The sequence below is a fragment of the Pelobates fuscus genome, chromosome 5 (genome assembly GCF_036172605.1).
Source record: "Pelobates fuscus isolate aPelFus1 chromosome 5, aPelFus1.pri, whole genome shotgun sequence".
NCBI lineage: Eukaryota > Metazoa > Chordata > Amphibia > Anura > Pelobatidae > Pelobates > Pelobates fuscus.
The window spans coordinates 86895694-86918433 of NC_086321.1; the positions used below are offsets into that span (position 1 = coordinate 86895694).

Consider the following 22740-nt stretch of genomic DNA (forward strand, 5'->3'; position numbering starts at 1 on the left):
GCATGGGGAGGCGGGCCCTGCAGTAGCACCCAGCTCCCCTGAGGCACCAGGCATCCCTCGAGCCGGCTGCTCCCTTGGTGGGGTAACCGGCAGCTGCCCCACCCTTGCACTCCTACATGCCCCGGACAGAGGAGCCTTCGCAAAAATGGGCCAACTCCCAGGATGCCTTTCAGCAAAAACATTTGCATACGATGACCACACTCTCCCAGTCAGACAGTCGCAATCACCTTTGTTTTCTAGAGCTCAGTTCCCTCGTCTGCATATCAAAGCACATCGCAGCAGCCTATGCTCTGCTCGGGGAGTGAAGTCTGCACACACCTATGCCAGCAAAAGGCCTTTTAACCCCTTCATCGTGACTGTAGAGGGTCATGGATGGGGGTTAAGCTAAGGAAGCTATAGACGAGGGTAATTACAGAGTAACGATGACACAAATGTTTCAAAATGTATTAATTTATTTCTTTCTTTCTTTATGTATTTTAAATGCAAAAACCAAAGCAAACCCTCTTCCCCAAAAACCAACAACAACAAAAAAAAAAAAAAAAAAAAAAAAAAAAAAAAAGACCCCAAAACAAACCAGCGGGCAACAGGGAAGCCTGCAATGTCAGGGGAGAGGAACAATATACTTTCTGCACCCAGAAGAGATGCACGGAGGCAAGAACAGGCACCAGGGCAATGCCCGAGGGAGAGACTGAAAAGTTTGCAAAGAGAGATCTATCTTTGAACAAGCACGACCAGGGGAAAGCGCGAACGCAGTCCCCCACTACCATAAATTATGCAGTCGAGTTTCCCGCATTTGGGGAAATCGCAGGGGTCAGCACACCCGGAGTGCAATGGGTGAGCCTCGCCCTGGGAGAACCACCTTCATGATCATGGTATCTCCCCTGCCAGGTAAGTATGAGTTGGAAGGGCCGACTGCACGGACGCAGCTCGCAAAAGCCCCCCTTCAGCTTAAGGAGCATTCCCTCCTGTACCACTCGTCTCTCCTGACAAAACAGGCACCCAGAAAGGCAGCTCCCGAATTCAAGCCTTGCCGTCAAGAGCCCAGGCTTTCCACGCGTGAAGAGCTGCAACCCTCACACGCGTGCCGAGTGGGTGCACTCCCAGGGTACTTTGCAGCAAACCTTATTTGCATACGATGACCACATCTATCCAGGCTTTCAGTCAAGAGCCCGCTTTGCTTCCACGAGAAATGCTAGTCTCGTCTGCATGAGAATGCAAGTGCCAGTTTGCTCCCAGTGGCTACAGAGCAACAGCAGCTGCTAAGCAAGGGCCCTTCCCCCCTCACCTTCCCTTCCCAGGCAGCCCTTGGGGTTTGCAAAGAGAGCAGGGCCAGCGTCCCCCCACTTTGCAGCACCCTCCGGTGCGCCCGGGGGAGCAGGGCGAATCGGTTCAGCTGCGCTGGGGCCAGGCGAAAGAGTGGGAGAATGCCTCCTTGCTGCTCATGCCTGCATCCCTGATGATAAGGGCAAGTCGGCCCCCAGTGCTGGACTGGCTCGGAGAGCTATTCAGCAACTGCAGCGCAACCTGGCGCCCGTCTCGTCAAAGCGCAGGGCGGAAAAACCAACGCGAGTGGACGCCTAGCGCGCTGCGTGGCGCGCGCATCCTAGAGGCTCTGGGCGACTGTGCAAAAAAACCCAGGCACCTTTCAAAAGGCTGGGCTGCTCGTGATTGTGTTGCAGTGCCATCTGTTGGTTGTCTTGAGAGCGGCATAGCAAGGAAAGGGTGTTTTGCAAAGAAGTGGAGCAGAGAAACGTCAAGAAACAGTAAAAAGGTGGCGAGAGAGCGTTTGCGGTGCCAGCCACGGGGCGATTGGGCCCGAGCGCAGAGCAAAACAAGCAGGAGGCGAGAAATGTTTGGGGGGGTCGCAGGAAAAGCTGCAGCGAGCGACCAACCAGCAGACTGCCATGCAGCCTTTTCACCAGTGCCCCCACGCTCTCCATCTATCTTTAAACCAGCACAAATCAGGGGATAGCGCGAACGCAGTCCCCCACTACCATAAATTATGCAGTCGAGTTTCCCGCATTTGGGGAAATCGCAGAGGTCAGCACACCCGGAGTGCAATGGGTGAGCCTCGCCCTGGGAGAACCACCTTCGTGATCATGGTATCTCCCCAGCCAGGTAAGTATGAGTTGGGAAGGGAGAGCACACAAGCGCTACGCCGGCACACGCCTGTGAGCATGGGGAGGCGGGCCCTGCAGTAGCACCCAGCTCCCCTGAGGCACCAGGCATCCCTCGAGCCGGCTGCTCCCTTGGTGGGGTAACCGGCAGCTGCCCCACCCTTGCACTCCTACATGCCCCGGACAGAGGAGCCTTCGCAAAAATGGGCCAACTCCCAGGATGCCTTTCAGCAAAAACATTTGCATACGATGACCACACTCTCCCAGTCAGACAGTCGCAATCACCTTTGTTTTCTAGAGCTCAGTTCCCTCGTCTGCATATCAAAGCACATCGCAGCAGCCTATGCTCTGCTCGGGGAGTGAAGTCTGCACACACCTATGCCAGCAAAAGGCCTTTTAACCCCTTCATCGTGACTGTAGAGGGTCATGGATGGGGGTTAAGCTAAGGAAGCTATAGACGAGGGTAATTACAGAGTAACGATGACACAAATGTTTCAAAATGTATTAATTTATTTCTTTCTTTCTTTATGTATTTTAAATGCAAAAACCAAAGCAAACCCTCTTCCCCAAAAACCAACAACAACAACAAAAAAAAAAAAGACCCCAAAACAAACCAGCGGGCAACAGGGAAGCCTGCAATGTCAGGGGAGAGGAACAATATACTTTCTGCACCCAGAAGAGATGCACGGAGGCAAGAACAGGCACCAGGGCAATGCCCGAGGGAGAGACTGAAAAGTTTGCAAAGAGAGATCTATCTTTGAACAAGCACGACCAGGGGAAAGCGCGAACGCAGTCCCCCACTACCATAAATTATGCAGTCGAGTTTCCCGCATTTGGGGAAATCGCAGGGGTCAGCACACCCGGAGTGCAATGGGTGAGCCTCGCCCTGGGAGAACCACCTTCATGATCATGGTATCTCCCCTGCCAGGTAAGTATGAGTTGGAAGGGCCGACTGCACGGACGCAGCTCGCAAAAGCCCCCCTTCAGCTTAAGGAGCATTCCCTCCTGTACCACTCGTCTCTCCTGACAAAACAGGCACCCAGAAAGGCAGCTCCCGAATTCAAGCCTTGCCGTCAAGAGCCCAGGCTTTCCACGCGTGAAGAGCTGCAACCCTCACACGCGTGCCGAGTGGGTGCACTCCCAGGGTACTTTGCAGCAAACCTTATTTGCATACGATGACCACATCTATCCAGGCTTTCAGTCAAGAGCCCGCTTTGCTTCCACGAGAAATGCTAGTCTCGTCTGCATGAGAATGCAAGTGCCAGTTTGCTCCCAGTGGCTACAGAGCAACAGCAGCTGCTAAGCAAGGGCCCTTCCCCCCTCACCTTCCCTTCCCAGGCAGCCCTTGGGGTTTGCAAAGAGAGCAGGGCCAGCATCCCCCCACTCTGCAGCACCCTCCGGTGCGCCCGGGGGAGCAGGGCGAATCGGTTCAGCTGCGCTGGGGCCAGGCGAAAGAGTGGGAGAATGCCTCCTTGCTGCTCATGCCTGCATCCCTGATGATAAGGGCAAGTCGGCCCCCAGTGCTGGACTGGCTCGGAGAGCTATTCAGCAACTGCAGCGCAACCTGGCGCCCGTCTCGTCAAAGCGCAGGGCAAAGCATGGGCGGAAAAACCAACGCGAGTGGACGCCTAGCGCGCTGCGTGGCGCGCGCATCCTAGAGGCTCTGGGCGACTGTGCAAAAAAACCCAGGCACCTTTCAAAAGGCTGGGCTGCTCGTGATTGTGTTGCAGTGCCATCTGTTGGTTGTCTTGAGAGCGGCATAGCAAGGAAAGGGTGTTTTGCAAAGAAGTGGAGCAGAGAAACGTCAAGAAACAGTAAAAAGGTGGCGAGAGAGCGTTTGCGGTGCCAGCCACGGGGCGATTGGGCCCGAGCGCAGAGCAAAACAAGCAGGAGGCGAGAAATGTTTGGGGGGGTCGCAGGAAAAGCTGCAGCGAGCGACCAACCAGCAGACTGCAGCCTTTTCACCAGTGCCCCCACGCTCTCCATCTATCTTTAAACCAGCACAAATCAGGGGATAGCGCGAACGCAGTCCCCCACTACCATAAATTATGCAGTCGAGTTTCCCGCATTTGGGGAAATCGCAGAGGTCAGCACACCCGGAGTGCAATGGGTGAGCCTCGCCCTGGGAGAACCACCTTCGTGATCATGGTATCTCCCCAGCCAGGTAAGTATGAGTTGGGAAGGGAGAGCACACAAGCGCTACGCCGGCACACGCCTGTGAGCATGGGGAGGCGGGCCCTGCAGTAGCACCCAGCTCCCCTGAGGCACCAGGCATCCCTCGAGCCGGCTGCTCCCTTGGTGGGGTAACCGGCAGCTGCCCCACCCTTGCACTCCTACATGCCCCGGACAGAGGAGCCTTCGCAAAAATGGGCCAACTCCCAGGATGCCTTTCAGCAAAAACATTTGCATACGATGACCACACTCTCCCAGTCAGACAGTCGCAATCACCTTTGTTTTCTAGAGCTCAGTTCCCTCGTCTGCATATCAAAGCACATCGCAGCAGCCTATGCTCTGCTCGGGGAGTGAAGTCTGCACACACCTATGCCAGCAAAAGGCCTTTTAACCCCTTCATCGTGACTGTAGAGGGTCATGGATGGGGGTTAAGCTAAGGAAGCTATAGACGAGGGTAATTACAGAGTAACGATGACACAAATGTTTCAAAATGTATTAATTTATTTCTTTCTTTCTTTATGTATTTTAAATGCAAAAACCAAAGCAAACCCTCTTCCCCAAAAACCAACAACAACAAAAAAAAAAAAAAAAAAAAAAAAAAAAAAAAAAGACCCCAAAACAAACCAGCGGGCAACAGGGAAGCCTGCAATGTCAGGGGAGAGGAACAATATACTTTCTGCACCCAGAAGAGATGCACGGAGGCAAGAACAGGCACCAGGGCAATGCCCGAGGGAGAGACTGAAAAGTTTGCAAAGAGAGATCTATCTTTGAACAAGCACGACCAGGGGAAAGCGCGAACGCAGTCCCCCACTACCATAAATTATGCAGTCGAGTTTCCCGCATTTGGGGAAATCGCAGGGGTCAGCACACCCGGAGTGCAATGGGTGAGCCTCGCCCTGGGAGAACCACCTTCATGATCATGGTATCTCCCCTGCCAGGTAAGTATGAGTTGGAAGGGCCGACTGCACGGACGCAGCTCGCAAAAGCCCCCCTTCAGCTTAAGGAGCATTCCCTCCTGTACCACTCGTCTCTCCTGACAAAACAGGCACCCAGAAAGGCAGCTCCCGAATTCAAGCCTTGCCGTCAAGAGCCCAGGCTTTCCACGCGTGAAGAGCTGCAACCCTCACACGCGTGCCGAGTGGGTGCACTCCCAGGGTACTTTGCAGCAAACCTTATTTGCATACGATGACCACATCTATCCAGGCTTTCAGTCAAGAGCCCGCTTTGCTTCCACGAGAAATGCTAGTCTCGTCTGCATGAGAATGCAAGTGCCAGTTTGCTCCCAGTGGCTACAGAGCAACAGCAGCTGCTAAGCAAGGGCCCTTCCCCCCTCACCTTCCCTTCCCAGGCAGCCCTTGGGGTTTGCAAAGAGAGCAGGGCCAGCGTCCCCCCACTTTGCAGCACCCTCCGGTGCGCCCGGGGGAGCAGGGCGAATCGGTTCAGCTGCGCTGGGGCCAGGCGAAAGAGTGGGAGAATGCCTCCTTGCTGCTCATGCCTGCATCCCTGATGATAAGGGCAAGTCGGCCCCCAGTGCTGGACTGGCTCGGAGAGCTATTCAGCAACTGCAGCGCAACCTGGCGCCCGTCTCGTCAAAGCGCAGGGCGGAAAAACCAACGCGAGTGGACGCCTAGCGCGCTGCGTGGCGCGCGCATCCTAGAGGCTCTGGGCGACTGTGCAAAAAAACCCAGGCACCTTTCAAAAGGCTGGGCTGCTCGTGATTGTGTTGCAGTGCCATCTGTTGGTTGTCTTGAGAGCGGCATAGCAAGGAAAGGGTGTTTTGCAAAGAAGTGGAGCAGAGAAACGTCAAGAAACAGTAAAAAGGTGGCGAGAGAGCGTTTGCGGTGCCAGCCACGGGGCGATTGGGCCCGAGCGCAGAGCAAAACAAGCAGGAGGCGAGAAATGTTTGGGGGGGTCGCAGGAAAAGCTGCAGCGAGCGACCAACCAGCAGACTGCCATGCAGCCTTTTCACCAGTGCCCCCACGCTCTCCATCTATCTTTAAACCAGCACAAATCAGGGGATAGCGCGAACGCAGTCCCCCACTACCATAAATTATGCAGTCGAGTTTCCCGCATTTGGGGAAATCGCAGAGGTCAGCACACCCGGAGTGCAATGGGTGAGCCTCGCCCTGGGAGAACCACCTTCGTGATCATGGTATCTCCCCAGCCAGGTAAGTATGAGTTGGGAAGGGAGAGCACACAAGCGCTACGCCGGCACACGCCTGTGAGCATGGGGAGGCGGGCCCTGCAGTAGCACCCAGCTCCCCTGAGGCACCAGGCATCCCTCGAGCCGGCTGCTCCCTTGGTGGGGTAACCGGCAGCTGCCCCACCCTTGCACTCCTACATGCCCCGGACAGAGGAGCCTTCGCAAAAATGGGCCAACTCCCAGGATGCCTTTCAGCAAAAACATTTGCATACGATGACCACACTCTCCCAGTCAGACAGTCGCAATCACCTTTGTTTTCTAGAGCTCAGTTCCCTCGTCTGCATATCAAAGCACATCGCAGCAGCCTATGCTCTGCTCGGGGAGTGAAGTCTGCACACACCTATGCCAGCAAAAGGCCTTTTAACCCCTTCATCGTGACTGTAGAGGGTCATGGATGGGGGTTAAGCTAAGGAAGCTATAGACGAGGGTAATTACAGAGTAACGATGACACAAATGTTTCAAAATGTATTAATTTATTTCTTTCTTTCTTTATGTATTTTAAATGCAAAAACCAAAGCAAACCCTCTTCCCCAAAAACCAACAACAACAAAAAAAAAAAAAAAAAAAAAAAAAAAAAAGACCCCAAAACAAACCAGCGGGCAACAGGGAAGCCTGCAATGTCAGGGGAGAGGAACAATATACTTTCTGCACCCAGAAGAGATGCACGGAGGCAAGAACAGGCACCAGGGCAATGCCCGAGGGAGAGACTGAAAAGTTTGCAAAGAGAGATCTATCTTTGAACAAGCACGACCAGGGGAAAGCGCGAACGCAGTCCCCCACTACCATAAATTATGCAGTCGAGTTTCCCGCATTTGGGGAAATCGCAGGGGTCAGCACACCCGGAGTGCAATGGGTGAGCCTCGCCCTGGGAGAACCACCTTCATGATCATGGTATCTCCCCTGCCAGGTAAGTATGAGTTGGAAGGGCCGACTGCACGGACGCAGCTCGCAAAAGCCCCCCTTCAGCTTAAGGAGCATTCCCTCCTGTACCACTCGTCTCTCCTGACAAAACAGGCACCCAGAAAGGCAGCTCCCGAATTCAAGCCTTGCCGTCAAGAGCCCAGGCTTTCCACGCGTGAAGAGCTGCAACCCTCACACGCGTGCCGAGTGGGTGCACTCCCAGGGTACTTTGCAGCAAACCTTATTTGCATACGATGACCACATCTATCCAGGCTTTCAGTCAAGAGCCCGCTTTGCTTCCACGAGAAATGCTAGTCTCGTCTGCATGAGAATGCAAGTGCCAGTTTGCTCCCAGTGGCTACAGAGCAACAGCAGCTGCTAAGCAAGGGCCCTTCCCCCCTCACCTTCCCTTCCCAGGCAGCCCTTGGGGTTTGCAAAGAGAGCAGGGCCAGCGTCCCCCCACTTTGCAGCACCCTCCGGTGCGCCCGGGGGAGCAGGGCGAATCGGTTCAGCTGCGCTGGGGCCAGGCGAAAGAGTGGGAGAATGCCTCCTTGCTGCTCATGCCTGCATCCCTGATGATAAGGGCAAGTCGGCCCCCAGTGCTGGACTGGCTCGGAGAGCTATTCAGCAACTGCAGCGCAACCTGGCGCCCGTCTCGTCAAAGCGCAGGGCGGAAAAACCAACGCGAGTGGACGCCTAGCGCGCTGCGTGGCGCGCGCATCCTAGAGGCTCTGGGCGACTGTGCAAAAAAACCCAGGCACCTTTCAAAAGGCTGGGCTGCTCGTGATTGTGTTGCAGTGCCATCTGTTGGTTGTCTTGAGAGCGGCATAGCAAGGAAAGGGTGTTTTGCAAAGAAGTGGAGCAGAGAAACGTCAAGAAACAGTAAAAAGGTGGCGAGAGAGCGTTTGCGGTGCCAGCCACGGGGCGATTGGGCCCGAGCGCAGAGCAAAACAAGCAGGAGGCGAGAAATGTTTGGGGGGGTCGCAGGAAAAGCTGCAGCGAGCGACCAACCAGCAGACTGCCATGCAGCCTTTTCACCAGTGCCCCCACGCTCTCCATCTATCTTTAAACCAGCACAAATCAGGGGATAGCGCGAACGCAGTCCCCCACTACCATAAATTATGCAGTCGAGTTTCCCGCATTTGGGGAAATCGCAGAGGTCAGCACACCCGGAGTGCAATGGGTGAGCCTCGCCCTGGGAGAACCACCTTCGTGATCATGGTATCTCCCCAGCCAGGTAAGTATGAGTTGGGAAGGGAGAGCACACAAGCGCTACGCCGGCACACGCCTGTGAGCATGGGGAGGCGGGCCCTGCAGTAGCACCCAGCTCCCCTGAGGCACCAGGCATCCCTCGAGCCGGCTGCTCCCTTGGTGGGGTAACCGGCAGCTGCCCCACCCTTGCACTCCTACATGCCCCGGACAGAGGAGCCTTCGCAAAAATGGGCCAACTCCCAGGATGCCTTTCAGCAAAAACATTTGCATACGATGACCACACTCTCCCAGTCAGACAGTCGCAATCACCTTTGTTTTCTAGAGCTCAGTTCCCTCGTCTGCATATCAAAGCACATCGCAGCAGCCTATGCTCTGCTCGGGGAGTGAAGTCTGCACACACCTATGCCAGCAAAAGGCCTTTTAACCCCTTCATCGTGACTGTAGAGGGTCATGGATGGGGGTTAAGCTAAGGAAGCTATAGACGAGGGTAATTACAGAGTAACGATGACACAAATGTTTCAAAATGTATTAATTTATTTCTTTCTTTCTTTATGTATTTTAAATGCAAAAACCAAAGCAAACCCTCTTCCCCAAAAACCAACAACAACAAAAAAAAAAAAAAAAAAAAAAAAAAAAAAAAAAGACCCCAAAACAAACCAGCGGGCAACAGGGAAGCCTGCAATGTCAGGGGAGAGGAACAATATACTTTCTGCACCCAGAAGAGATGCACGGAGGCAAGAACAGGCACCAGGGCAATGCCCGAGGGAGAGACTGAAAAGTTTGCAAAGAGAGATCTATCTTTGAACAAGCACGACCAGGGGAAAGCGCGAACGCAGTCCCCCACTACCATAAATTATGCAGTCGAGTTTCCCGCATTTGGGGAAATCGCAGGGGTCAGCACACCCGGAGTGCAATGGGTGAGCCTCGCCCTGGGAGAACCACCTTCATGATCATGGTATCTCCCCTGCCAGGTAAGTATGAGTTGGAAGGGCCGACTGCACGGACGCAGCTCGCAAAAGCCCCCCTTCAGCTTAAGGAGCATTCCCTCCTGTACCACTCGTCTCTCCTGACAAAACAGGCACCCAGAAAGGCAGCTCCCGAATTCAAGCCTTGCCGTCAAGAGCCCAGGCTTTCCACGCGTGAAGAGCTGCAACCCTCACACGCGTGCCGAGTGGGTGCACTCCCAGGGTACTTTGCAGCAAACCTTATTTGCATACGATGACCACATCTATCCAGGCTTTCAGTCAAGAGCCCGCTTTGCTTCCACGAGAAATGCTAGTCTCGTCTGCATGAGAATGCAAGTGCCAGTTTGCTCCCAGTGGCTACAGAGCAACAGCAGCTGCTAAGCAAGGGCCCTTCCCCCCTCACCTTCCCTTCCCAGGCAGCCCTTGGGGTTTGCAAAGAGAGCAGGGCCAGCGTCCCCCCACTTTGCAGCACCCTCCGGTGCGCCCGGGGGAGCAGGGCGAATCGGTTCAGCTGCGCTGGGGCCAGGCGAAAGAGTGGGAGAATGCCTCCTTGCTGCTCATGCCTGCATCCCTGATGATAAGGGCAAGTCGGCCCCCAGTGCTGGACTGGCTCGGAGAGCTATTCAGCAACTGCAGCGCAACCTGGCGCCCGTCTCGTCAAAGCGCAGGGCGGAAAAACCAACGCGAGTGGACGCCTAGCGCGCTGCGTGGCGCGCGCATCCTAGAGGCTCTGGGCGACTGTGCAAAAAAACCCAGGCACCTTTCAAAAGGCTGGGCTGCTCGTGATTGTGTTGCAGTGCCATCTGTTGGTTGTCTTGAGAGCGGCATAGCAAGGAAAGGGTGTTTTGCAAAGAAGTGGAGCAGAGAAACGTCAAGAAACAGTAAAAAGGTGGCGAGAGAGCGTTTGCGGTGCCAGCCACGGGGCGATTGGGCCCGAGCGCAGAGCAAAACAAGCAGGAGGCGAGAAATGTTTGGGGGGGTCGCAGGAAAAGCTGCAGCGAGCGACCAACCAGCAGACTGCCATGCAGCCTTTTCACCAGTGCCCCCACGCTCTCCATCTATCTTTAAACCAGCACAAATCAGGGGATAGCGCGAACGCAGTCCCCCACTACCATAAATTATGCAGTCGAGTTTCCCGCATTTGGGGAAATCGCAGAGGTCAGCACACCCGGAGTGCAATGGGTGAGCCTCGCCCTGGGAGAACCACCTTCGTGATCATGGTATCTCCCCAGCCAGGTAAGTATGAGTTGGGAAGGGAGAGCACACAAGCGCTACGCCGGCACACGCCTGTGAGCATGGGGAGGCGGGCCCTGCAGTAGCACCCAGCTCCCCTGAGGCACCAGGCATCCCTCGAGCCGGCTGCTCCCTTGGTGGGGTAACCGGCAGCTGCCCCACCCTTGCACTCCTACATGCCCCGGACAGAGGAGCCTTCGCAAAAATGGGCCAACTCCCAGGATGCCTTTCAGCAAAAACATTTGCATACGATGACCACACTCTCCCAGTCAGACAGTCGCAATCACCTTTGTTTTCTAGAGCTCAGTTCCCTCGTCTGCATATCAAAGCACATCGCAGCAGCCTATGCTCTGCTCGGGGAGTGAAGTCTGCACACACCTATGCCAGCAAAAGGCCTTTTAACCCCTTCATCGTGACTGTAGAGGGTCATGGATGGGGGTTAAGCTAAGGAAGCTATAGACGAGGGTAATTACAGAGTAACGATGACACAAATGTTTCAAAATGTATTAATTTATTTCTTTCTTTCTTTATGTATTTTAAATGCAAAAACCAAAGCAAACCCTCTTCCCCAAAAACCAACAACAACAACAAAAAAAAAAAAGACCCCAAAACAAACCAGCGGGCAACAGGGAAGCCTGCAATGTCAGGGGAGAGGAACAATATACTTTCTGCACCCAGAAGAGATGCACGGAGGCAAGAACAGGCACCAGGGCAATGCCCGAGGGAGAGACTGAAAAGTTTGCAAAGAGAGATCTATCTTTGAACAAGCACGACCAGGGGAAAGCGCGAACGCAGTCCCCCACTACCATAAATTATGCAGTCGAGTTTCCCGCATTTGGGGAAATCGCAGGGGTCAGCACACCCGGAGTGCAATGGGTGAGCCTCGCCCTGGGAGAACCACCTTCATGATCATGGTATCTCCCCTGCCAGGTAAGTATGAGTTGGAAGGGCCGACTGCACGGACGCAGCTCGCAAAAGCCCCCCTTCAGCTTAAGGAGCATTCCCTCCTGTACCACTCGTCTCTCCTGACAAAACAGGCACCCAGAAAGGCAGCTCCCGAATTCAAGCCTTGCCGTCAAGAGCCCAGGCTTTCCACGCGTGAAGAGCTGCAACCCTCACACGCGTGCCGAGTGGGTGCACTCCCAGGGTACTTTGCAGCAAACCTTATTTGCATACGATGACCACATCTATCCAGGCTTTCAGTCAAGAGCCCGCTTTGCTTCCACGAGAAATGCTAGTCTCGTCTGCATGAGAATGCAAGTGCCAGTTTGCTCCCAGTGGCTACAGAGCAACAGCAGCTGCTAAGCAAGGGCCCTTCCCCCCTCACCTTCCCTTCCCAGGCAGCCCTTGGGGTTTGCAAAGAGAGCAGGGCCAGCGTCCCCCCACTTTGCAGCACCCTCCGGTGCGCCCGGGGGAGCAGGGCGAATCGGTTCAGCTGCGCTGGGGCCAGGCGAAAGAGTGGGAGAATGCCTCCTTGCTGCTCATGCCTGCATCCCTGATGATAAGGGCAAGTCGGCCCCCAGTGCTGGACTGGCTCGGAGAGCTATTCAGCAACTGCAGCGCAACCTGGCGCCCGTCTCGTCAAAGCGCAGGGCGGAAAAACCAACGCGAGTGGACGCCTAGCGCGCTGCGTGGCGCGCGCATCCTAGAGGCTCTGGGCGACTGTGCAAAAAAACCCAGGCACCTTTCAAAAGGCTGGGCTGCTCGTGATTGTGTTGCAGTGCCATCTGTTGGTTGTCTTGAGAGCGGCATAGCAAGGAAAGGGTGTTTTGCAAAGAAGTGGAGCAGAGAAACGTCAAGAAACAGTAAAAAGGTGGCGAGAGAGCGTTTGCGGTGCCAGCCACGGGGCGATTGGGCCCGAGCGCAGAGCAAAACAAGCAGGAGGCGAGAAATGTTTGGGGGGGTCGCAGGAAAAGCTGCAGCGAGCGACCAACCAGCAGACTGCCATGCAGCCTTTTCACCAGTGCCCCCACGCTCTCCATCTATCTTTAAACCAGCACAAATCAGGGGATAGCGCGAACGCAGTCCCCCACTACCATAAATTATGCAGTCGAGTTTCCCGCATTTGGGGAAATCGCAGAGGTCAGCACACCCGGAGTGCAATGGGTGAGCCTCGCCCTGGGAGAACCACCTTCGTGATCATGGTATCTCCCCAGCCAGGTAAGTATGAGTTGGGAAGGGAGAGCACACAAGCGCTACGCCGGCACACGCCTGTGAGCATGGGGAGGCGGGCCCTGCAGTAGCACCCAGCTCCCCTGAGGCACCAGGCATCCCTCGAGCCGGCTGCTCCCTTGGTGGGGTAACCGGCAGCTGCCCCACCCTTGCACTCCTACATGCCCCGGACAGAGGAGCCTTCGCAAAAATGGGCCAACTCCCAGGATGCCTTTCAGCAAAAACATTTGCATACGATGACCACACTCTCCCAGTCAGACAGTCGCAATCACCTTTGTTTTCTAGAGCTCAGTTCCCTCGTCTGCATATCAAAGCACATCGCAGCAGCCTATGCTCTGCTCGGGGAGTGAAGTCTGCACACACCTATGCCAGCAAAAGGCCTTTTAACCCCTTCATCGTGACTGTAGAGGGTCATGGATGGGGGTTAAGCTAAGGAAGCTATAGACGAGGGTAATTACAGAGTAACGATGACACAAATGTTTCAAAATGTATTAATTTATTTCTTTCTTTCTTTATGTATTTTAAATGCAAAAACCAAAGCAAACCCTCTTCCCCAAAAACCAACAACAACAACAAAAAAAAAAAAGACCCCAAAACAAACCAGCGGGCAACAGGGAAGCCTGCAATGTCAGGGGAGAGGAACAATATACTTTCTGCACCCAGAAGAGATGCACGGAGGCAAGAACAGGCACCAGGGCAATGCCCGAGGGAGAGACTGAAAAGTTTGCAAAGAGAGATCTATCTTTGAACAAGCACGACCAGGGGAAAGCGCGAACGCAGTCCCCCACTACCATAAATTATGCAGTCGAGTTTCCCGCATTTGGGGAAATCGCAGGGGTCAGCACACCCGGAGTGCAATGGGTGAGCCTCGCCCTGGGAGAACCACCTTCATGATCATGGTATCTCCCCTGCCAGGTAAGTATGAGTTGGAAGGGCCGACTGCACGGACGCAGCTCGCAAAAGCCCCCCTTCAGCTTAAGGAGCATTCCCTCCTGTACCACTCGTCTCTCCTGACAAAACAGGCACCCAGAAAGGCAGCTCCCGAATTCAAGCCTTGCCGTCAAGAGCCCAGGCTTTCCACGCGTGAAGAGCTGCAACCCTCACACGCGTGCCGAGTGGGTGCACTCCCAGGGTACTTTGCAGCAAACCTTATTTGCATACGATGACCACATCTATCCAGGCTTTCAGTCAAGAGCCCGCTTTGCTTCCACGAGAAATGCTAGTCTCGTCTGCATGAGAATGCAAGTGCCAGTTTGCTCCCAGTGGCTACAGAGCAACAGCAGCTGCTAAGCAAGGGCCCTTCCCCCCTCACCTTCCCTTCCCAGGCAGCCCTTGGGGTTTGCAAAGAGAGCAGGGCCAGCGTCCCCCCACTTTGCAGCACCCTCCGGTGCGCCCGGGGGAGCAGGGCGAATCGGTTCAGCTGCGCTGGGGCCAGGCGAAAGAGTGGGAGAATGCCTCCTTGCTGCTCATGCCTGCATCCCTGATGATAAGGGCAAGTCGGCCCCCAGTGCTGGACTGGCTCGGAGAGCTATTCAGCAACTGCAGCGCAACCTGGCGCCCGTCTCGTCAAAGCGCAGGGCGGAAAAACCAACGCGAGTGGACGCCTAGCGCGCTGCGTGGCGCGCGCATCCTAGAGGCTCTGGGCGACTGTGCAAAAAAACCCAGGCACCTTTCAAAAGGCTGGGCTGCTCGTGATTGTGTTGCAGTGCCATCTGTTGGTTGTCTTGAGAGCGGCATAGCAAGGAAAGGGTGTTTTGCAAAGAAGTGGAGCAGAGAAACGTCAAGAAACAGTAAAAAGGTGGCGAGAGAGCGTTTGCGGTGCCAGCCACGGGGCGATTGGGCCCGAGCGCAGAGCAAAACAAGCAGGAGGCGAGAAATGTTTGGGGGGGTCGCAGGAAAAGCTGCAGCGAGCGACCAACCAGCAGACTGCCATGCAGCCTTTTCACCAGTGCCCCCACGCTCTCCATCTATCTTTAAACCAGCACAAATCAGGGGATAGCGCGAACGCAGTCCCCCACTACCATAAATTATGCAGTCGAGTTTCCCGCATTTGGGGAAATCGCAGAGGTCAGCACACCCGGAGTGCAATGGGTGAGCCTCGCCCTGGGAGAACCACCTTCGTGATCATGGTATCTCCCCAGCCAGGTAAGTATGAGTTGGGAAGGGAGAGCACACAAGCGCTACGCCGGCACACGCCTGTGAGCATGGGGAGGCGGGCCCTGCAGTAGCACCCAGCTCCCCTGAGGCACCAGGCATCCCTCGAGCCGGCTGCTCCCTTGGTGGGGTAACCGGCAGCTGCCCCACCCTTGCACTCCTACATGCCCCGGACAGAGGAGCCTTCGCAAAAATGGGCCAACTCCCAGGATGCCTTTCAGCAAAAACATTTGCATACGATGACCACACTCTCCCAGTCAGACAGTCGCAATCACCTTTGTTTTCTAGAGCTCAGTTCCCTCGTCTGCATATCAAAGCACATCGCAGCAGCCTATGCTCTGCTCGGGGAGTGAAGTCTGCACACACCTATGCCAGCAAAAGGCCTTTTAACCCCTTCATCGTGACTGTAGAGGGTCATGGATGGGGGTTAAGCTAAGGAAGCTATAGACGAGGGTAATTACAGAGTAACGATGACACAAATGTTTCAAAATGTATTAATTTATTTCTTTCTTTCTTTATGTATTTTAAATGCAAAAACCAAAGCAAACCCTCTTCCCCAAAAACCAACAACAACAAAAAAAAAAAAAAAAAAGACCCCAAAACAAACCAGCGGGCAACAGGGAAGCCTGCAATGTCAGGGGAGAGGAACAATATACTTTCTGCACCCAGAAGAGATGCACGGAGGCAAGAACAGGCACCAGGGCAATGCCCGAGGGAGAGACTGAAAAGTTTGCAAAGAGAGATCTATCTTTGAACAAGCACGACCAGGGGAAAGCGCGAACGCAGTCCCCCACTACCATAAATTATGCAGTCGAGTTTCCCGCATTTGGGGAAATCGCAGGGGTCAGCACACCCGGAGTGCAATGGGTGAGCCTCGCCCTGGGAGAACCACCTTCATGATCATGGTATCTCCCCTGCCAGGTAAGTATGAGTTGGAAGGGCCGACTGCACGGACGCAGCTCGCAAAAGCCCCCCTTCAGCTTAAGGAGCATTCCCTCCTGTACCACTCGTCTCTCCTGACAAAACAGGCACCCAGAAAGGCAGCTCCCGAATTCAAGCCTTGCCGTCAAGAGCCCAGGCTTTCCACGCGTGAAGAGCTGCAACCCTCACACGCGTGCCGAGTGGGTGCACTCCCAGGGTACTTTGCAGCAAACCTTATTTGCATACGATGACCACATCTATCCAGGCTTTCAGTCAAGAGCCCGCTTTGCTTCCACGAGAAATGCTAGTCTCGTCTGCATGAGAATGCAAGTGCCAGTTTGCTCCCAGTGGCTACAGAGCAACAGCAGCTGCTAAGCAAGGGCCCTTCCCCCCTCACCTTCCCTTCCCAGGCAGCCCTTGGGGTTTGCAAAGAGAGCAGGGCCAGCGTCCCCCCACTTTGCAGCACCCTCCGGTGCGCCCGGGGGAGCAGGGCGAATCGGTTCAGCTGCGCTGGGGCCAGGCGAAAGAGTGGGAGAATGCCTCCTTGCTGCTCATGCCTGCATCCCTGATGATAAGGGCAAGTCGGCCCCCAGTGCTGGACTGGCTCGGAGAGCTATTCAGCAACTGCAGCGCAACCTGGCGCCCGTCTCGTCAAAGCGCAGGGCAAAGCATGGGCGGAAAAACCAACGCGAGTGGACGCCTAGCGCGCTGCGTGGCGCGCGCATCCTAGAGGCTCTGGGCGACTGTGCAAAAAAACCCAGGCACCTTTCAAAAGGCTGGGCTGCTCGTGATTGTGTTGCAGTGCCATCTGTTGGTTGTCTTGAGAGCGGCATAGCAAGGAAAGGGTGTTTTGCAAAGAAGTGGAGCAGAGAAACGTCAAGAAACAGTAAAAAGGTGGCGAGAGAGCGTTTGCGGTGCCAGCCACGGGGCGATTGGGCCCGAGCGCAGAGCAAAACAAGCAGGAGGCGAGAAATGTTTGGGGGGGTCGCAGGAAAAGCTGCAGCGAGCGACCAACCAGCAGACTGCCATGCAGCCTTTTCACCAGTGCCCCCACGCTCTCCATCTATCTTTAAACCAGCACAAATCAGGGGATAGCGCGAACGCAGTCCCCCACTACCATAAATTATGCAGTCGAGTTTCCCGCATTTGGGGAAATCGCAGAGGTCAGCACACCCGGAGTGCAATGGGTGAGCCTCGCCCTGGGAGAACCACCTTCGTGATCATGGTATCTCCCCAGCCAGGTAAGTATGAGTTGGGAAGGGAGAGCACACAAGCGCTACGCCGGCACACGCCTGTGAGCATGGGGAGGCGGGCCCTGCAGTAGCACCCAGCTCCCCTGAGGCACCAGGCATCCCTCGAGCCGGCTGCTCCCTTGGTGGGGTAACCGGCAGCTGCCCCACCCTTGCACTCCTACATGCCCCGGACAGAGGAGCCTTCGCAAAAATGGGCCAACTCCCAGGATGCCTTTCAGCAAAAACATTTGCATACGATGACCACACTCTCCCAGTCAGACAGTCGCAATCACCTTTGTTTTCTAGAGCTCAGTTCCCTCGTCTGCATATCAAAGCACATCGCAGCAGCCTATGCTCTGCTCGGGGAGTGAAGTCTGCACACACCTATGCCAGCAAAAGGCCTTTTAACCCCTTCATCGTGACTGTAGAGGGTCATGGATGGGGGTTAAGCTAAGGAAGCTATAGACGAGGGTAATTACAGAGTAACGATGACACAAATGTTTCAAAATGTATTAATTTATTTCTTTCTTTCTTTATGTATTTTAAATGCAAAAACCAAAGCAAACCCTCTTCCCCAAAAACCAACAACAACAAAAAAAAAAAAAAAAAAGACCCCAAAACAAACCAGCGGGCAACAGGGAAGCCTGCAATGTCAGGGGAGAGGAACAATATACTTTCTGCACCCAGAAGAGATGCACGGAGGCAAGAACAGGCACCAGGGCAATGCCCGAGGGAGAGACTGAAAAGTTTGCAAAGAGAGATCTATCTTTGAACAAGCACGACCAGGGGAAAGCGCGAACGCAGTCCCCCACTACCATAAATTATGCAGTCGAGTTTCCCGCATTTGGGGAAATCGCAGGGGTCAGCACACCCGGAGTGCAATGGGTGAGCCTCGCCCTGGGAGAACCACCTTCATGATCATGGTATCTCCCCTGCCAGGTAAGTATGAGTTGGAAGGGCCGACTGCACGGACGCAGCTCGCAAAAGCCCCCCTTCAGCTTAAGGAGCATTCCCTCCTGTACCACTCGTCTCTCCTGACAAAACAGGCACCCAGAAAGGCAGCTCCCGAATTCAAGCCTTGCCGTCAAGAGCCCAGGCTTTCCACGCGTGAAGAGCTGCAACCCTCACACGCGTGCCGAGTGGGTGCACTCCCAGGGTACTTTGCAGCAAACCTTATTTGCATACGATGACCACATCTATCCAGGCTTTCAGTCAAGAGCCCGCTTTGCTTCCACGAGAAATGCTAGTCTCGTCTGCATGAGAATGCAAGTGCCAGTTTGCTCCCAGTGGCTACAGAGCAACAGCAGCTGCTAAGCAAGGGCCCTTCCCCCCTCACCTTCCCTTCCCAGGCAGCCCTTGGGGTTTGCAAAGAGAGCAGGGCCAGCGTCCCCCCACTTTGCAGCACCCTCCGGTGCGCCCGGGGGAGCAGGGCGAATCGGTTCAGCTGCGCTGGGGCCAGGCGAAAGAGTGGGAGAATGCCTCCTTGCTGCTCATGCCTGCATCCCTGATGATAAGGGCAAGTCGGCCCCCAGTGCTGGACTGGCTCGGAGAGCTATTCAGCAACTGCAGCGCAACCTGGCGCCCGTCTCGTCAAAGCGCAGGGCAAAGCATGGGCGGAAAAACCAACGCGAGTGGACGCCTAGCGCGCTGCGTGGCGCGCGCATCCTAGAGGCTCTGGGCGACTGTGCAAAAAAACCCAGGCACCTTTCAAAAGGCTGGGCTGCTCGTGATTGTGTTGCAGTGCCATCTGTTGGTTGTCTTGAGAGCGGCATAGCAAGGAAAGGGTGTTTTGCAAAGAAGTGGAGCAGAGAAACGTCAAGAAACAGTAAAAAGGTGGCGAGAGAGCGTTTGCGGTGCCAGCCACGGGGCGATTGGGCCCGAGCGCAGAGCAAAACAAGCAGGAGGCGAGAAATGTTTGGGGGGGTCGCAGGAAAAGCTGCAGCGAGCGACCAACCAGCAGACTGCCATGCAGCCTTTTCACCAGTGCCCCCACGCTCTCCATCTATCTTTAAACCAGCACAAATCAGGGGATAGCGCGAACGCAGTCCCCCACTACCATAAATTATGCAGTCGAGTTTCCCGCATTTGGGGAAATCGCAGAGGTCAGCACACCCGGAGTGCAATGGGTGAGCCTCGCCCTGGGAGAACCACCTTCGTGATCATGGTATCTCCCCAGCCAGGTAAGTATGAGTTGGGAAGGGAGAGCACACAAGCGCTACGCCGGCACACGCCTGTGAGCATGGGGAGGCGGGCCCTGCAGTAGCACCCAGCTCCCCTGAGGCACCAGGCATCCCTCGAGCCGGCTGCTCCCTTGGTGGGGTAACCGGCAGCTGCCCCACCCTTGCACTCCTACATGCCCCGGACAGAGGAGCCTTCGCAAAAATGGGCCAACTCCCAGGATGCCTTTCAGCAAAAACATTTGCATACGATGACCACACTCTCCCAGTCAGACAGTCGCAATCACCTTTGTTTTCTAGAGCTCAGTTCCCTCGTCTGCATATCAAAGCACATCGCAGCAGCCTATGCTCTGCTCGGGGAGTGAAGTCTGCACACACCTATGCCAGCAAAAGGCCTTTTAACCCCTTCATCGTGACTGTAGAGGGTCATGGATGGGGGTTAAGCTAAGGAAGCTATAGACGAGGGTAATTACAGAGTAACGATGACACAAATGTTTCAAAATGTATTAATTTATTTCTTTCTTTCTTTATGTATTTTAAATGCAAAAACCAAAGCAAACCCTCTTCCCCAAAAACCAACAACAACAAAAAAAAAAAAAAAAAAGACCCCAAAACAAACCAGCGGGCAACAGGGAAGCCTGCAATGTCAGGGGAGAGGAACAATATACTTTCTGCACCCAGAAGAGATGCACGGAGGCAAGAACAGGCACCAGGGCAATGCCCGAGGGAGAGACTGAAAAGTTTGCAAAGAGAGATCTATCTTTGAACAAGCACGACCAGGGGAAAGCGCGAACGCAGTCCCCCACTACCATAAATTATGCAGTCGAGTTTCCCGCATTTGGGGAAATCGCAGGGGTCAGCACACCCGGAGTGCAATGGGTGAGCCTCGCCCTGGGAGAACCACCTTCATGATCATGGTATCTCCCCTGCCAGGTAAGTATGAGTTGGAAGGGCCGACTGCACGGACGCAGCTCGCAAAAGCCCCCCTTCAGCTTAAGGAGCATTCCCTCCTGTACCACTCGTCTCTCCTGACAAAACAGGCACCCAGAAAGGCAGCTCCCGAATTCAAGCCTTGCCGTCAAGAGCCCAGGCTTTCCACGCGTGAAGAGCTGCAACCCTCACACGCGTGCCGAGTGGGTGCACTCCCAGGGTACTTTGCAGCAAACCTTATTTGCATACGATGACCACATCTATCCAGGCTTTCAGTCAAGAGCCCGCTTTGCTTCCACGAGAAATGCTAGTCTCGTCTGCATGAGAATGCAAGTGCCAGTTTGCTCCCAGTGGCTACAGAGCAACAGCAGCTGCTAAGCAAGGGCCCTTCCCCCCTCACCTTCCCTTCCCAGGCAGCCCTTGGGGTTTGCAAAGAGAGCAGGGCCAGCGTCCCCCCACTTTGCAGCACCCTCCGGTGCGCCCGGGGGAGCAGGGCGAATCGGTTCAGCTGCGCTGGGGCCAGGCGAAAGAGTGGGAGAATGCCTCCTTGCTGCTCATGCCTGCATCCCTGATGATAAGGGCAAGTCGGCCCCCAGTGCTGGACTGGCTCGGAGAGCTATTCAGCAACTGCAGCGCAACCTGGCGCCCGTCTCGTCAAAGCGCAGGGCAAAGCATGGGCGGAAAAACCAACGCGAGTGGACGCCTAGCGCGCTGCGTGGCGCGCGCATCCTAGAGGCTCTGGGCGACTGTGCAAAAAAACCCAGGCACCTTTCAAAAGGCTGGGCTGCTCGTGATTGTGTTGCAGTGCCATCTGTTGGTTGTCTTGAGAGCGGCATAGCAAGGAAAGGGTGTTTTGCAAAGAAGTGGAGCAGAGAAACGTCAAGAAACAGTAAAAAGGTGGCGAGAGAGCGTTTGCGGTGCCAGCCACGGGGCGATTGGGCCCGAGCGCAGAGCAAAACAAGCAGGAGGCGAGAAATGTTTGGGGGGGTCGCAGGAAAAGCTGCAGCGAGCGACCAACCAGCAGACTGCCATGCAGCCTTTTCACCAGTGCCCCCACGCTCTCCATCTATCTTTAAACCAGCACAAATCAGGGGATAGCGCGAACGCAGTCCCCCACTACCATAAATTATGCAGTCGAGTTTCCCGCATTTGGGGAAATCGCAGAGGTCAGCACACCCGGAGTGCAATGGGTGAGCCTCGCCCTGGGAGAACCACCTTCGTGATCATGGTATCTCCCCAGCCAGGTAAGTATGAGTTGGGAAGGGAGAGCACACAAGCGCTACGCCGGCACACGCCTGTGAGCATGGGGAGGCGGGCCCTGCAGTAGCACCCAGCTCCCCTGAGGCACCAGGCATCCCTCGAGCCGGCTGCTCCCTTGGTGGGGTAACCGGCAGCTGCCCCACCCTTGCACTCCTACATGCCCCGGACAGAGGAGCCTTCGCAAAAATGGGCCAACTCCCAGGATGCCTTTCAGCAAAAACATTTGCATACGATGACCACACTCTCCCAGTCAGACAGTCGCAATCACCTTTGTTTTCTAGAGCTCAGTTCCCTCGTCTGCATATCAAAGCACATCGCAGCAGCCTATGCTCTGCTCGGGGAGTGAAGTCTGCACACACCTATGCCAGCAAAAGGCCTTTTAACCCCTTCATCGTGACTGTAGAGGGTCATGGATGGGGGTTAAGCTAAGGAAGCTATAGACGAGGGTAATTACAGAGTAACGATGACACAAATGTTTCAAAATGTATTAATTTATTTCTTTCTTTATGTATTTTAAATGCAAAAACCAAAGCAAACCCTCTTCCCCAAAAACCAACAACAAAAAAAAAAAAAAAAAAAAAGACCCCAAAACAAACCAGCGGGCAACAGGGAAGCCTGCAATGTCAGGGGAGAGAAACAATATACTTTCTGCACCCAGAAGAGATGCACGGAGGCAAGAACAGGCACCAGGGCAATGCCCGAGGGAGAGACTGAAAAGTTTGCAAAGAGAGATCTATCTTTGAACAAGCACGACCAGGGGAAAGCGCGAACGCAGTCCCCCACTACCATAAATTATGCAGTCGAGTTTCCCGCATTTGGGGAAATCGCAGGGGTCAGCACACCCGGAGTGCAATGGGTGAGCCTCGCCCTGGGAGAACCACCTTCATGATCATGGTATCTCCCCTGCCAGGTAAGTATGAGTTGGAAGGGCCGACTGCACGGACGCAGCTCGCAAAAGCCCCCCTTCAGCTTAAGGAGCATTCCCTCCTGTACCACTCGTCTCTCCTGACAAAACAGGCACCCAGAAAGGCAGCTCCCGAATTCAAGCCTTGCCGTCAAGAGCCCAGGCTTTCCACGCGTGAAGAGCTGCAA

The 22740-nt window shown here is 54.8% G+C and overlaps 1 protein-coding gene and 21 non-coding genes across 23 annotated transcripts in view; all 22 read right to left on the reverse strand.

The window, feature by feature from the left end:
* The window catches only part of SLC38A9 (solute carrier family 38 member 9), a 325631-nt gene that overhangs the window by 133775 nt on the left and 169116 nt on the right, over positions 1 to 22740 (reverse strand). The gene's annotated exons all lie outside the window — the stretch shown is intronic.
* On the reverse strand, positions 733 to 896 carry LOC134612966 (U1 spliceosomal RNA). The gene has a single exon (XR_010091001.1). It is a non-coding gene; the product is annotated as a U1 spliceosomal RNA (small nuclear RNA).
* LOC134613087 (U1 spliceosomal RNA) lies at positions 1963 to 2126 on the reverse strand. The gene has a single exon (XR_010091115.1). It is a non-coding gene; the product is annotated as a U1 spliceosomal RNA (small nuclear RNA).
* Positions 2890 to 3053, reverse strand: LOC134612967 (U1 spliceosomal RNA). The gene has a single exon (XR_010091002.1). It is a non-coding gene; the product is annotated as a U1 spliceosomal RNA (small nuclear RNA).
* LOC134613088 (U1 spliceosomal RNA) lies at positions 4126 to 4289 on the reverse strand. The gene has a single exon (XR_010091116.1). It is a non-coding gene; the product is annotated as a U1 spliceosomal RNA (small nuclear RNA).
* On the reverse strand, positions 5072 to 5235 carry LOC134612968 (U1 spliceosomal RNA). Its single transcript, XR_010091003.1, has one exon. It is a non-coding gene; the product is annotated as a U1 spliceosomal RNA (small nuclear RNA).
* Positions 6302 to 6465, reverse strand: LOC134613089 (U1 spliceosomal RNA). Its single transcript, XR_010091117.1, has one exon. It is a non-coding gene; the product is annotated as a U1 spliceosomal RNA (small nuclear RNA).
* Positions 7244 to 7407, reverse strand: LOC134612969 (U1 spliceosomal RNA). Its single transcript, XR_010091004.1, has one exon. It is a non-coding gene; the product is annotated as a U1 spliceosomal RNA (small nuclear RNA).
* On the reverse strand, positions 8474 to 8637 carry LOC134613090 (U1 spliceosomal RNA). The gene has a single exon (XR_010091118.1). It is a non-coding gene; the product is annotated as a U1 spliceosomal RNA (small nuclear RNA).
* LOC134612970 (U1 spliceosomal RNA) lies at positions 9420 to 9583 on the reverse strand. The gene has a single exon (XR_010091005.1). It is a non-coding gene; the product is annotated as a U1 spliceosomal RNA (small nuclear RNA).
* LOC134613091 (U1 spliceosomal RNA) lies at positions 10650 to 10813 on the reverse strand. The gene has a single exon (XR_010091119.1). It is a non-coding gene; the product is annotated as a U1 spliceosomal RNA (small nuclear RNA).
* Positions 11577 to 11740, reverse strand: LOC134612971 (U1 spliceosomal RNA). Its single transcript, XR_010091006.1, has one exon. It is a non-coding gene; the product is annotated as a U1 spliceosomal RNA (small nuclear RNA).
* LOC134613092 (U1 spliceosomal RNA) lies at positions 12807 to 12970 on the reverse strand. The gene has a single exon (XR_010091120.1). It is a non-coding gene; the product is annotated as a U1 spliceosomal RNA (small nuclear RNA).
* LOC134612972 (U1 spliceosomal RNA) lies at positions 13734 to 13897 on the reverse strand. The gene has a single exon (XR_010091007.1). It is a non-coding gene; the product is annotated as a U1 spliceosomal RNA (small nuclear RNA).
* On the reverse strand, positions 14964 to 15127 carry LOC134613093 (U1 spliceosomal RNA). Its single transcript, XR_010091121.1, has one exon. It is a non-coding gene; the product is annotated as a U1 spliceosomal RNA (small nuclear RNA).
* On the reverse strand, positions 15894 to 16057 carry LOC134612973 (U1 spliceosomal RNA). Its single transcript, XR_010091008.1, has one exon. It is a non-coding gene; the product is annotated as a U1 spliceosomal RNA (small nuclear RNA).
* Positions 17135 to 17298, reverse strand: LOC134613094 (U1 spliceosomal RNA). The gene has a single exon (XR_010091122.1). It is a non-coding gene; the product is annotated as a U1 spliceosomal RNA (small nuclear RNA).
* LOC134612974 (U1 spliceosomal RNA) lies at positions 18065 to 18228 on the reverse strand. Its single transcript, XR_010091009.1, has one exon. It is a non-coding gene; the product is annotated as a U1 spliceosomal RNA (small nuclear RNA).
* LOC134613095 (U1 spliceosomal RNA) lies at positions 19306 to 19469 on the reverse strand. The gene has a single exon (XR_010091123.1). It is a non-coding gene; the product is annotated as a U1 spliceosomal RNA (small nuclear RNA).
* Positions 20236 to 20399, reverse strand: LOC134612975 (U1 spliceosomal RNA). Its single transcript, XR_010091010.1, has one exon. It is a non-coding gene; the product is annotated as a U1 spliceosomal RNA (small nuclear RNA).
* On the reverse strand, positions 21477 to 21640 carry LOC134613096 (U1 spliceosomal RNA). The gene has a single exon (XR_010091124.1). It is a non-coding gene; the product is annotated as a U1 spliceosomal RNA (small nuclear RNA).
* On the reverse strand, positions 22403 to 22566 carry LOC134612976 (U1 spliceosomal RNA). The gene has a single exon (XR_010091011.1). It is a non-coding gene; the product is annotated as a U1 spliceosomal RNA (small nuclear RNA).